Raw genomic sequence first — 14,332 nt, forward strand, 5'->3', positions numbered from 1 at the left:
CTGTGCATCGCAGCATGTTCAACAGCAGCCCTGGCTTCTGCCTACAGGTGCCAGTAGCATCTTCCTAAAGTTGTGACAACCAGATATGTCCAGACACCACCAAATGTCATCAGGGGAACAAAGTCTCCACTCCTCCCACCCCCGTCTGAGTTTGAGAATGACCAAGTTAAACTGACATTAACGTGGCAGATCTAAGAGGGCTTTTCCAGCTCTCTAAGGAAGGGAAGCAGAGGGGACAGTTTCTCATTAAAGAGAAAGAGGTGGACACTTCGGATGAAAGGGAAATCTAAGTTAAGAAGTGAAATGGACAAAGTAAGAAACTGTACTTCTGAGGCTTACATCCTACTGCTTACTCTGAGCCAGGCATGGAACAGAGCAATGTACACACACAATCTCCCAGAACCTGCACTCGATTCAGCGTGAGGCACTCTTCATGCTCCCATTAGATGGATGAGGAAACTGAGGCTGAGAAGGACTTGGTAACTTCTCCGAGTTCTCACAGATAGTAAGGGGGGGCAAGAGTTTTAATGTCAGTTTCTTAACTACACTTGACCATCTCCCACACAGACTGACTTCCTCACTTTTTAATTAATTTATTTAATTACTTGCATCTTTTGAATAATCAGTGAAGGCTGCTCAAGCAGAAGGGGAAATAGGGGCTGAGTTTTTCCCCCCTATTAAAGACAGATAATAGAAACAGCACAATTTTTTTTGGTTAATCCTCACCAGAGGATATTTTTTCCACTGATTTTTTAGAGAGACTAGGAGGGGGAGAGAGACAGAGAGAGAGAGAGAGAGAGAGAAATGGTGGTGTGAGAGAGACACATCGATTGGTTGCCTCCAGTACGCACCCCAACTGCGGCGGGGGATCAAATCTGCACCCCAGGTACGTATCCCTGCCCGGGAATAGAACCTGTGACCCTCCAGTGCGCAAGCTGTCGCTCTAACCACTGAGCGACGCTGGCCAGGGCTAGAAACAACACAATTTTGATCCAGGAGAAAAACTGGGCTTCTTTGTAGAAAGAAAAACAATGAACACGGCTGAGTAAAAAGAAGAAAGAATTGGCCTAAAGACAGACACCTAGACCAACGGGAGAGAACAGAGGGCGCAGAAATAAACCCTCTTCTATAGGGTCAAATGGTTCTACAAGGCTGCCAAAACCATTCAATGGAGAAAGAACAGTCTTTTCAACAGCCGGCGCTGGGAAAACTGCACATGCACATGCAGAAGGATGGAGCTGATCTCTTGCCTTACACTATATACAAAAATCAACTCAACATGGATCAAAGACCTAAAAAAGTAAGACCTAAAACTATAAAACTCTTAGAAGAAAACAGGGGAAAAGATTCATGCATGACATTGGATTTGGCAATGATTTCTTAGATGTGAAAAAAGTGCAGGCAGCAAAAGTAAAAGTGGACAAATTGGACTATATCAAAATTGGAAACTTCTGTGCATCAAAGGACACCATCAAAGGAGTGAGACGACAACACGTGGAATGGGAGAAGATAGCTGCAAGTCACTGCATCTGACCGCGCGTTAATATCCGGAAGACACAAAGAACTCCTGCAACTCAGCCACCGAAAACCACAAATAATCAGATTTTAAAAAGGGCAAAGGACTTGAATAGCCACTCTCCAAAGAAGACAGTCAAATGACCAACAAGCATATGAAATGATGCTCAACATCACTACTTATTAAGAAATACAAATCTAAGCCACAATGAGATATCACCGCATATCCACTAGGATGGTCACTATTTAAAAAACACACAGAAAATAACAAGTGTTGGTAAACATGTGGACAAACGGCAACCCTTGTGTAGTGTTGGTGGGGGTGTAAAATGGTGCAGCCACAATGGGAAACGATATGGTGGTTCCTCAAATAATTAAAAATAGAATTACCACATGATCCAGTAATCTCACTGCTGGGTATATATCCAAAAGAATCAAAAGCATGGCCTCAAAGAGATATATGTGCACCCACATCCATAGCAACATTATTACAAAAACCAAAAAAGTGGAAGAAACTCAAGTGTTCACCCATGGATGAATAGATGAACAGCACTGGCATAGCAACAATGGAATAGTATTCAATCTTAAAAAGGAATGAAATTCTTCTCGGGGGAAGGGGGTGGGTAGAGGTGGAAGAGGGTATAGTGGGATAAATGGTGATGGGAAAAATTAAATTAAATTTTTTAAAAGAATGAAATTCTGACACAGGTTACAACATGGATAAACCTTAAGGACATTATGCTAAATGAAATAAGCCAGTTAGATAAAGACATATACTGTATGACTCCAGTTGTATGAGTTTTATAGAGCAGTCAAACTCACAGAAATAAAAAGCAGGAGTTGTTAGTTGTTTAATGGGTATAGAGTTTCAGTTTTGCAAGCTGAAAAAGTTCTAGAGATTGGTCGCATAGCAATGTGAATGTACTTAACTCTACTGAACAGTACACTCAAAAAATGGTTGAGGTAATAAATGTAATGTTATGTGTATTTTGCCACAATTTTTTAAAAAAGAATAGTTAGTAAAGACCAAAAAAAAAAAAAAAAAAGGAGGCAAAAAGTTTTCCAATTCACAGTCACTTAAAAATAAAAACCAGTTTTTTAAAACAGTAAAACACTGAAGCACCGTGGGGGAAAGTAGGGGAGAAAAAAAACTAGAATAAGCTGACTGTGTGAATGCTTTTAGCCCAATCCCCAAATAAGCTATGGAGGCTTTAAAATAACTCAAAACTTGCTGTGATCAAAACGTACTGAGTTTTTGAACTGAACAATTTACTTAAATCGTCAAAACAAGTACAGTAAAACCATCGTTGAAACGTTAAACATAACATTCATCACAGCAGTAAAAGGAGATGAAAAGCCCAACAGCCTTGAACACTTTTCCAACCCCACCTGCACTTGACAAAGACAGCTGACAGCCCGAGAGAACACATAATTGAATGGGCGTCTCTGTGTTCCAAGTTTATGGGCACCAAAATGTAAATGTCATAATTTTCATGTGTCATGAATTACTATTCTTTTGTCAACAATAAAAAAGTAAAAAAATAAACCACACCACACCATTCTCAGCTCACAGGCCACATTTGAACTGCATGGTAGAGTTTGCCAACCCCTGCACTAAACACACTGGGCTGTTTTCCTGGGTCATGGCCTTTGCACATGCTGTTCCCTCTGCCTAAAATGCTTTGCCCTCCACTCTTGGCATGGCTGACTCCTCTTTCCTTCCACATTCAAGTAGTTCCCCTTGCAAGTTCCTCGGGCAGCATCCGCCCTTTTCCCGTAGGACTTGGGGTTTGCGATGATACGCTAGCTTTGCGGATGTTCTGTTCAGGACTTGTCCTCTGCCAGACAAAAGCTCTATGAGGGCAGGGGCTGCTCTATGTTGCCCGCTTTATCCCCAGCACCTAACACCATGCCTGACTTGTAGAAGGCACTCAATATTGTTGAATGAATGACTGAATGACTGAATGAATGAATGTTGTCCCACAAAGTTCTCATTCATCTCATCCATCACCTGGAGTGCATCTTGCTGGCGGCCACCGTCGGCCAGTGGGAAGGGAAAGAAACCTACAGTTGCACCAGCTGGACTACCTGGGGGAGGGAGAGAGGAAGGGCGAGTTCACTCAGGCCTGTGCTCCTCGCGCCTGGGTCCACATTTGGCATAAATCCATCCCATTTATAAACTGAAGGTTTCAGATAAGTTCAGGGATTCTTGAAAGGATCATTTCCTTGGTGGAAAATAACAAAGAATCTCCCAGGGGTAGTTCCTTCCTTTTTAATTCCCATTCAGTATTTGAAGTAAACAACTAGGTAAAAGTCTCCATTGGTACAATTAATCTTGCACAGGTCTCTGGATTTGCCATAGTCTCTTTATCCACAAAGACAGAGCAAAGCCCCAAGCTCAGAACCTTCATGAGGCCACAACTTAGGACTAGAATTTAACTATTTCATTTTTAAATTAACATACAATAAAATATTTTTGATGCATAGTTCTAAGAGTTTGAACACATGTGTAACTATCACCACAATCAGATTCCAGAGCAGTTCTGTTCCCCCAAACTCCTTCGGGTCACCCCTTTACAACCAACCCCTCTTCCTACCCTTTGCTCAGCACTCATTCTTTAGTTTTGCCATTTCCAAAATGTCACACGAATGGAATTGCACAGAATGTTGCTTCTCTCACTCAACATAATCTAGCTACAACTAACACGGTTTGGTTTTCCCTATCTGCATGTATGCATACAAATATACAGTCAACTATATTTATAAGCAAGTGGCGCAAATTTCCCATTTACAGTCAGGACACCAGTTTCCTTTTACAATAAATCTATTAGGTAAAAAAATAATAGATAAATATTACTATGCATGGTAAAAAAAAGGGTGGGGAGGGGCAAAATTATGAAGGTGGAATACAAGTTACTAAATTTGGGGAAACAATGGGCATTATACAATAATATAATTGCATACTCACCACCTCTCCCAATACACACACACACATACACACACATATACACACACGACCAATCTGTGGTTCTAAGAATTCCTGAAAAGGAAGGAAAAAGAATTTTTTTCTTTTGAGCCAAAAGAAATGGCTCAGCCCAGGCATCGCTTTCAACACTTTCATAATCACAGTTCTGGAAGCTTCTATGGCTTTCTCCTGATCTTGGAAAGACGTTTCCAACAGAAAGGGTGAAGGCCATTACATGTCCCCGAGAGGTTGCCCAGGCAGCAGGCCATCCAGCACTCAAACACATCCACGCTTCAGCAGAGACACGGCTTTGGTTGGCAAAGACTTCGTTGTCCTCCTTGGGTTTGTCGTGTTAGCTTAACGATTACTCTACTTTTATCTCCCATGTCACTACAAACAAACGCCTTAAATCCCTTACCTTCCACACATAATATTTAGAACAAGGAAATAAAGGCAGTGTAAACAGTTTCTTAAAAGCATGTGAGGGCATAACCTCTACTCACCCATTTAACAAAACCCTCCCTTAACTGAACACTTGTCAATGCGCAGCCCACAGGATTTCCAGAGCGTGTTTCTACCTCTGGCCCAGGCACATTCGTAGCCGGAGGTTTGGACCCTTCAGAAAATCTGTGTGTTCAAGAACCAACATCAAAGCTACGAATAGGAGCAGAAAAATCTAAATAAAATAAAATAAAATGGGTATGTCTTCTTGTTCTCTTTATGTTTTCCCTTCACCGAGGAATTTACTAAGTTTTCAAGATATTTACTTAATTCACAAGGAAAGGGAATCATATTTTATGAATGCAAAGGGAATATAAGATTTTAGCTTGTTAAGCACACGAGAAAGCGTCAGAGGCTGAAAAATAAACATAAACTTGAATCTCGTGAAGGGTACCACCCAGCCATGACAGAAATACATTCAGAGAAGGATCTAACGTGCTACATGAGTTCTAAATATAGTTTTTAAATAAGAATTGGGAAGCTTGGGATGATAGGGTTGGCAAATGTTACCAATTAATCTCCACAAGGAAAATTCAAGAAAAAGCTAGAATGGGATGACTCTTTTATTCAGAGGGATGTTTGAAGCCCCTCAAATCTCGTTACACTAGCTAAGGTGCCTCCTCTTTTACTGTAACCTTTCTCAATGGGAATTTCCTGGACCAAACTCTTCCCAGGGGTCTCACTCTTACTATAACCCTAACCCCACTCCATGCAAATGACATCTTGTAACAGGACTATTTTCTTGTATGTAAGACTGCCATCAAAACAGGTGAAAGCCATGGGCCTTAGATGGAAAAGCAGATGATGCATCTGAATTGCAAGACAGCGTTTGCATTCTGGTGCCTGTTAGAAATGCAGGGCATGTGGTTGGCTTTCATTCTATTTTACAAAGAGATTGGTGGCAGACACGCGTCTAGAGCAGTGACTTGCAGTCAGTGCAATTTTGCCTCTTGACAGCGGATTTCACAATGTCTGGAGGCATATTTGGTTGTCCCAACTTGAAGCAAGGGGTGTGATATTGGCTTCTATTAAGTAGAGGGACGCTGCTAAACATCCTACAGTGCCCGGGTCAGCCCCTCACAAAAGAGAATTATCTGGCCCAAAGTGCCAATAGTGGCAAAGCTGAGAAACCCTAACCTACAGGAGAGATCATCAAGGGCAGTACTGTCCAAGAGAAGTCTCTGATGATGGAATCATTCTATATCGGGCTGTCCAACACAGCAGCCACTAGGCATATGTACCCATTGAGTACCTAAAATGTGGCTAGGGCAACTCAGGAATGGTGCTTTAAATTTTATTTCATTTTAATTGATTTTAATGCAAATAGCCACAAGTGGCCTATGGGGCTACCATATTATACAGGGCAAGTCTAGGGAAGAAGAGAGCCCAAAGGAACTGCAACATTTAAACTTTGTTGGTCAGCAAGGTTTCGGGTTCGATCCCTGGTCAGGGCACATACAAGAAGCAACCATTGAATGCATAAATAAATGGGACAACACATTGATGTTTGTCTCAATCTCTTCTCTCCTTCTCTCTCCCTCTCTCTCTCCCCCCTCCCATATATATAAGATCAGCAAATAAAAATTTTAAAAAACTTTGCTGATTGGTGTGCATCCGAGAGCATCACGCTGGGTGCCCGTGACACTCACCTGGGAGCTTGCTGGAGATGGCAGGGCCAGGGTGCGCAGTGTGGATCATCAGGTGACGCATCAAAACAAGCGAAAGCCACACGCCAGTTTGGCCAGAACTTTCTGAGTTGTAGCACTGGGAGTTCCACGTCCTCGGAACCTGGGGGAACCACCCTACCTCAGGTCCTATTCCCAGAAGTTTTGATTCAGTGGCTCTGGGGTTGGGCCTGGGAATTTGCCTTTTTATAGGATCTGCTGGTGATTCTTCCTTGCACCAAGGTTTGAGAAGCGCTGCAGATCTGCAGGTTAATGGAGGCTGCGAGGAGCAGGCGGAGAGGTGGGAGGGGGAAAGCGGATTCGTGGATTGCCTGTGCCTTGGCAGCTCTCTGCCTTCTTGCCTGGCTGGAATGTCCCAGCCCACCCCAGGGGAAGGAGGACCTGTCTCTGGGACAGGTGGAGACATGAGGTGCACATCACAGCTCGTGCACCCACTGAGACCTGCTAGAAGGAGGGGCTCCTCTGCTACCCAAGGAAGGACTCCACTTCCTGGAGACCTGCAGGCTATGGAAAAATGATAAACCTTAACACCCTCTGTGGCTGGGCATTCCCACCTTTCTTTACCATTGGATCTCTGAAAGGCAGGAGGCAATAAAGCCAAGTTGAGCCTTACCCTGTGGTTCTGGGCCTATGTCCGGCCTCCCTCTGTTAGAAGACAAAGGACCTCCCTCCTTCTGGATCCATCTCTAGGACTAGAAGCTTAATTCTTTTTTCTTTTTTTTTTTTAAGCTTAAAAGCTTATTTTATTTTATTTTGTTCTATTTTTTAAAAATATTTCAATTATAGTTTACATTCAATATTATTCTGTATTAGTTTCAGATGTACAGCATAGTGGTTAGACAATCATGTGCTTTACAGAGTGGTCTCCCAATACATAGTTATTGCAATATTATTGACTATATTCCCTATGCTGTAATTTAAATCTGTGACTATTCCGTAACTACCTATTTGTATTTCTTAATCTCTTCACCTTTTCCACCCAGCCCCCCAACCTCCCTCACTTCTGGCAACCATTAGTCTGTAGAAGCTTAATTCTTAATCAGACTAATTCAGATCCCCATAATATAATAGTCCTTCTACTGCTTATTTTATATAACATTATACAACACAACCTAAGTATTATCGGTTGTGATTTACAGACAGAAAAACTAAAGCAGAAACCAATGATCACAGAACAACTAATGTGTATGTGCCAGCCACTGTTGAAAGAACCTGACAGGTGTTAACCCATTAGATCCTTACAATAGGTGCTATTATTACCCTTGTTTTGCTGAGAAGGACACTGAGGCCCAGAGAGGCTAAGTAACTTGGCCAGGAAACACAGCCAGTAAGAAGTAGAGCTTGGTTATAAAACCAGGTAAACTGATTCCAGAATTGGCATAATTGTGCTTTATACTTTCCAAAAACATAAAGTAACTCGCAGGAAGTTAGGTGGCTTGTCCATGCCCAGGGCCAGAACCTAGGTCCACGGGACCCCCCGTCCTGCATGCCTTCACTGAGCCACACGACAAATTTGACTTGTCCTTGATTGATCACACGACAAACTTCTTGAAGTGGTTCAGGGGAAGGAACAAAAGGCTAAATGTCATCTTATATTCAGAACCTGACAAAAGAAACTGCAATCTAGTTCAAGATGGCAAACTGATCCTGCCCGGCAGACCTTTCCTCCCTCCCAAGTCTCCATGAAGTTACAGAAAAGGTGTATAAATGGGAATAAATCCCTAATAATGTGAAGAACCAGAGGAGAGGGAGGCAGGAATTGCACTGGAGATGATAAGGAATTTCCAAGATGCACAATGTGAGCGGGAGCGGGGATGGGGCAGCCGGGTGGGTGGAGGAGCCGCAGGTGGGAACGGGACGGGGGGGGGGGGGGGGGGGACGGGGAAGGGGACGGGGACAGGACCGGCAGAGGCCGGACGTCCCCGGCTCAGGGCCCCGGGTGTCACGATGGCCTGCACGGGCTGAGCGGCAATCAGCGCATCTAATCTCCAGACAGCAAGCAGGCTGCTTCCCTGCCCGTAGCCCCAGGGCGCCCTTTGATTTTAGGAGGGACACGGTGCAGTAAAGAACTTAACCCCATCTAAAGAGAGCCCTGGGCCTCACCCTCAGCTCCTGGGATCAGCTGCAAGCCCGCCGAGTGCAGAGGAGAAATGACTCTTAATCTAGGGTCCTGTGCCAGCCGAACGACAAAAGCAAGTTTGAGGACGAAAATAGAGCCACGTACAGGTGGGTGAAGAGCAAGGAAGTTGATCGCGCGCGCTTCTCTGTTTAAAAGTTGCTTGAGATTAAGCTGGTGCAAGACAAAGAAGGCATTGGAAAGAAATCGCCACTGTCCTGAAAAGCAGGGGGCTCAAACACCTGTGTGACTGCAGAGACACCGTCAAAGTCGCATGTGTTTTCTGCCAACAAGACAAAAAATAAAAGGTGCATAGAAACGCGAAGCCATATCCCTAAAGCTGAATAAGAAAGTCGTGATCTGAGTATGAACTAACTAAACTCCGACCTGCCCGAGTAATTAAGGAAGTTCATGAAAAGAAATCCCAAAGCACCGGGATTTTAAAATCAGTTTCTTTGGGGGGCTCAGATTTAGTAACAGTGACACGTCTCTTTTTTATTTCATAAATATTTTTGAGTACCATACGTCAGTCGTTATTTTAGGCTTGTAGTAATAGAGCAGTGGTCACCGTGGCGCCCCGGAGAGCACCAGAGTAGTGATTTTTTTTTCAAGCAGGTCATACTGTGAGGAACCCATACATTGCCTTAACTTTATATGCGAGGATGTTTCTGGTTTATGTAAAAGACTAGTCTTACATGCCCTTTTCCATGATCCACCTTCCCTAATAGGCACATGACTACAACCTTGTAGCCATGTGTATTAATTTTTAATTTTTACAACCCCTTCGGAGACAATGCAAGAAACATATCATGGCAGTTTATAAGACAGAATATACATGTTTATAAACCACAAAAAGTAAACATGTGCATACTTTCTAGGAGCAGGTAAATAGATGGGGGAAGAATGATTAGAAACGAATGTCAAGCTAATGTCCTCATCGTAAGCGGGAAATAGTGTCCAAAGTTCATGGACAAAGTACATCATCACCCGCAGTGGCTCGCACCTGGGGGTAATTTTGCTTCCTGGGGACATTTGGCAAAGTCAGGCAATCTTTTGGTGGTCACGACTGGGATGTGTATATGTATGTACATGCTACCGGCATCTAGTGGGTGGAGACCAGGGATGCTGCTAAATATCCTACAGGGCCAGGGCAGCTCCCAAGGCAAAGAATTGTCCCACCTAATATATCCATAGTGCAAAGAAAGAAACAAATTTAAAACTATAAATAAGAGACAAAACTGGGAGAGAAGGGACGGCACAGGAGAATAAGAGAAAGCAGAAGGAAAGTGTAAGTGAGCGAACTTCCGTAGCTTCCATGAAACACAGTCAACGCACGCTGTGGACAAATGACAAAGCAAGAACTCATTCAGATTTCTGGTGGTGACCAGTGAAAGGACCGAAACCAGTGTGAGATTCGGGATAGGTGACAGGAACAGGAAGCCCTTATGATACCCTTTTGTATCATTTGAAATACTTTTTGACATGTATACATATCTTATGACTTTTTGAAAGTAAAATATATGATGACCAAAAATCCAAATAAAAAATACAAAAGTTAAATAGGGACTTAAACATGCAAATAAATGTCTGGTGGCATTTGGGGCAATCATGGTCCCTAGTGACAGCCTGGGAGCAGTGGTTTTGAAGCAGCACACTGGTGTTGAGTTTGAAATACGGTATCATAAATACCCCTTCCTCTCAGGGAAACGAATTCTCTCTTCTTCAACTCATTTGTTCACATTCACATCTTGATGTTGGTCATCTTTTGGCTCATGATGGGTAAGTATGATGTTAAACTTGGGAAGTTTCTAGATTCAGTGCCATTTGCATCAGGGCCAATAGTAGGGATACCAAAAATCCCAGTAATCAAGATAAATAATATTTCAAAGAAATATTTTTTAAACTATGTTTTTATTGGTTTCAGAGAGAGGAAGGGAGAGGGAGAGAGAAACGTCGATGATAAGAGAGAGTCACTGATCAGCTGCCTCCTGCACGCGTCCACTGGGGATCGAGCCTGAAACGCAGGTATCTGCCCTGACCGGGAATCAAACCTTGACCTCCTGGTTCACGGGTCAGTGCTCAACCACTGAGCCATGCCACCTGGGCGAAGCAATATTTTTAGAAGTAGAAAATAATGCAGAGATCCATGATGAACCAAATAGCAACATTTTCAATAAAGACCTGATCAAGATTACTGATTTGTCCTTTTGTTCCAGTTTGGCTTAGCTCCATGCTGGCTGGCAGGCAGGCTCCCGCAATCCCGGTGTTCTGCGAGTCTCACGCTGCCAGGTACCGTCATCCCACCTTGGGAATGACAGCTCTTGTGGCCAATAAAACCATCTTCCTGGAGACCACTGCCTACTGCCTCTCACTTTAGGACCTTCCCTTTGATTGTACCATTCACAAAACAAGTCTCTGCTCTCCCACAGGGGAAAATTCTGCCTCCCCTTTGGAAAGCCACTAGTTTGCATTTATGGGGGACACTAATACAGGAAAGGTTGGGAACAGTAACGATGGGCCTCCCGTTCTTCTTACGGATTACAGAACTAGGACTTTTTCCTCTTCTCTTAAGTGATACCCACCCAGATTCAAATGCCATAGGAAATGGAGCTTGTTTGTTTTGGTATTTGGAAAAAATGCAGAAATCTCACCCAGTCCTTTCTTTCTTTCCCTATGATTAAGGAGTGTCCTTCCCAGAAATGACCCTATCTAATGAGTAGCATTTGGTTTAACATTGTCCCTTAGGTGGCTGGAAATAACCTGAGCTGTAAACTAGTCCTATCTCCCACCACTCCATTCCGGGAACTCATGGCAAACATCAAGTGATTCACTGAACTTTGTAAAAGGTGTTCAACCTTGAACTGGATGACTCTGCATCCTGGCAGAGTAATAAGAAGCAAAAGACGGGACTATTTACCCAGAACTTACTTGAGCACCAGGCACTGTGCTGTGCTCTTCCCACGCACTAGCAATTGAAACCTCAAGCAACCTTATGGAGAGGATTTACTATCCCCACTTTATGATGATTACAGTGAGGCCCAGAGAGGTTAAGTAATTTGTCCAAAGTCACACAGCTAAACAGAGGCAGAATGGGATTCAAACCCCTGCCTCTCTAAGCTTTGATCATCAGAGGAAAAAGAGAAATATGAGAAGGAATTGAAGGGAAAATATTGAGTGCTTACAGTGCACCATATTTTAGTACTAGCCCTAATATCCACCAGTGGAGGTAGGTGCTCTTAGCATACTACCCATTCTATAGACAAGTAAACTGAGGCCAGAAAAATACAGTAACTCACCCAGAGTGTCACAGTTAGGATTCGGGGAAGCCCAGATTCCAATTCAGGCAGGCAGTTCTAGAGCTTTCTCTTACAGCCAACACACGCTCCCTTGCCTCCCACTTCCCCATGGTCATTCTTTTCCTCTAACAAATATTTATTATGCATTTTTCTATGCCTGGCATCTGGTGATTAGCTACAGGACAGCCCCCATTTCTGTTTTCCTCCCATGACACATTTTCAAGGGTTCCTCATCATTTCTGTGCTCCCCCCTTCGAAGCACCTTCTCTTACCTGGGAGACCATGCAGGCATTTCCTCTCCACTCTGCAGAGATAGTGGGTCCTCTTTTTTTACTGATTCATCTTTTTCTGCCTTAAACACAGCTCTGTATGATCTTAGTCACACTGCTGGGCTCCCTGGGAAGGGATGTTTACCAGCTCCTGACCATTTTATGCCACCCTGATTATCATGTTTCCCTTTACCAGTCAATTAATAACTGGGTCTCACCCATTAAATGCAGATCAGTCCTCAACCCCCAACATCATGGCTGTTCCATGGCCTCTGTGTCCTGGGTTTGAGGAAAAGAAACCCTAGCTCAGGGACCAAATTGTGCATTTCTTTCTTCCTGAACCTCTCAGCTCCTCCCTCTCATTAATGTTGCACTGGTATCAGTGCAGTAAAAAGAACAAAGTCCTTTTTAGAAGGTATTTTATTTCTTGGATACCATAAAGAAGTGGCACTGGTTGTTTTTTATGCCCCAGAGAGTGAGGTAGAGTGGAAAGAGACTATTCTTCCGTTTACGCAGTAAAGCATTTTTCTAGAACTCGATGCTCCAGGAGACACCCCCGGGCACTGGACACTTTGTTCTGCAGATTCAGCCCTTGGGGCAACATTCAGACCTTACTTGTTTAACTTCACAGTTATGATGGCATCCCTTCCAGGAACAAAAGGACAGGCACCTGGAACCAGCCACATTTCAAGGCAGGCTGACCTTAATCACATCCTGATTAGCACCTTACTACTGTACCACCCTGAGGCTCTGAGATGACTCTACCTACCCTTCTGAACTTCAACTCCCCCCATCTGAAAAATGGAGACAATATACTCTACCTCCTCGGAGTGTTGGTAAGAGTGAAATTGGTTGACCTTTGAGAAAGGTTGCACTAAAGCTCAGGTTCGTAACAGCCACCTAAAACTCAAGTTCCTAGAGAGAATACCAGCCAATGGATAATTCTCCATGCACGGTTATCTCTGGGAAGCAGACTTTTATTCCGTTGGAAAGAAAGATGGAAGTAGATGATCCAGGTCTGGGTAAGAGCTCCGTATTTTTACAAGTGCCAGAACAAACAACTTCATGTTCTATGGCATTTAATCTGGGGGGGTATCATTTCACAGAAGAGAAAAAAGTTCCATTTCTATAATTCTGAGAAGAACTGGGGGCTCATAGTTACTGTTCTCAACCTTTCCTGTATTAGCACCCCCAGTAAAGGCAAACTTAGGAAAGGAAAAGTGAAATTCTATCCAGTGGTAGAGACAGAGACTTGTTTTATAAATCGTACAATCAAAGGAAAGATCTTAAAATGAGAGTTCTCCAAGAAGATGGTTTCATTTGCCACAAGAACTCATTCCTGGGGTGAGATGATGATCCTTGGAAGTGAGATTCACAAACACCTGGATTTTGAGTCCTGCCTGCCAACCAGCCTGGAGCTGAGTCAAACTGGAATCCAAGGCAAAAGGACAAATCAGTAATTCTTTTCTAGGTATAAGTCAGGGTTTCTCGAGCTCAGCACTGTTGACCTTTTGGGTCAGACATTTCTCTGTTGTGTGGAGCGGTCCTGAATATTGTTAGATGTTCAGCAGCATCTCTGGCTTTTATTTATTGGATGCTAGTAGGACACTCCCCATCATCACTACCACAAGTTGTCACAATCAAAAATGTCTCCAGAAATGTAATTATGTGTTTCTTCCTTTGTCTGCACGTGGAGTGTAAATTGGCCAGTGAGGTAGCTTCTGGAGTGACAAACTGGGCAGCTGGGGACACACACCGAGGCAGAGAGCTTTCAATATTTGCTTGGCCATCTTTTGGATTTTATAGCATGCTGAAGTGTTACATTAAAAAAATAAATGAAATTTTGAAAAATTTCTGCTGTGAATTGCACACAGTTTGGATAACATGATCTCATTTTTGTTAAAGACAACTTAAAAAAATGTATATTAGTATATCTGTGGGGAGAAAGAGAAACCTAAAGGAACATACATGAAACTCAAAACAGT

The sequence above is a fragment of the Miniopterus natalensis genome, chromosome 3 (genome assembly GCF_054644295.1).
Source record: "Miniopterus natalensis isolate mMinNat1 chromosome 3, mMinNat1.hap1, whole genome shotgun sequence".
NCBI classification, from domain to species: domain Eukaryota; kingdom Metazoa; phylum Chordata; class Mammalia; order Chiroptera; family Miniopteridae; genus Miniopterus; species Miniopterus natalensis.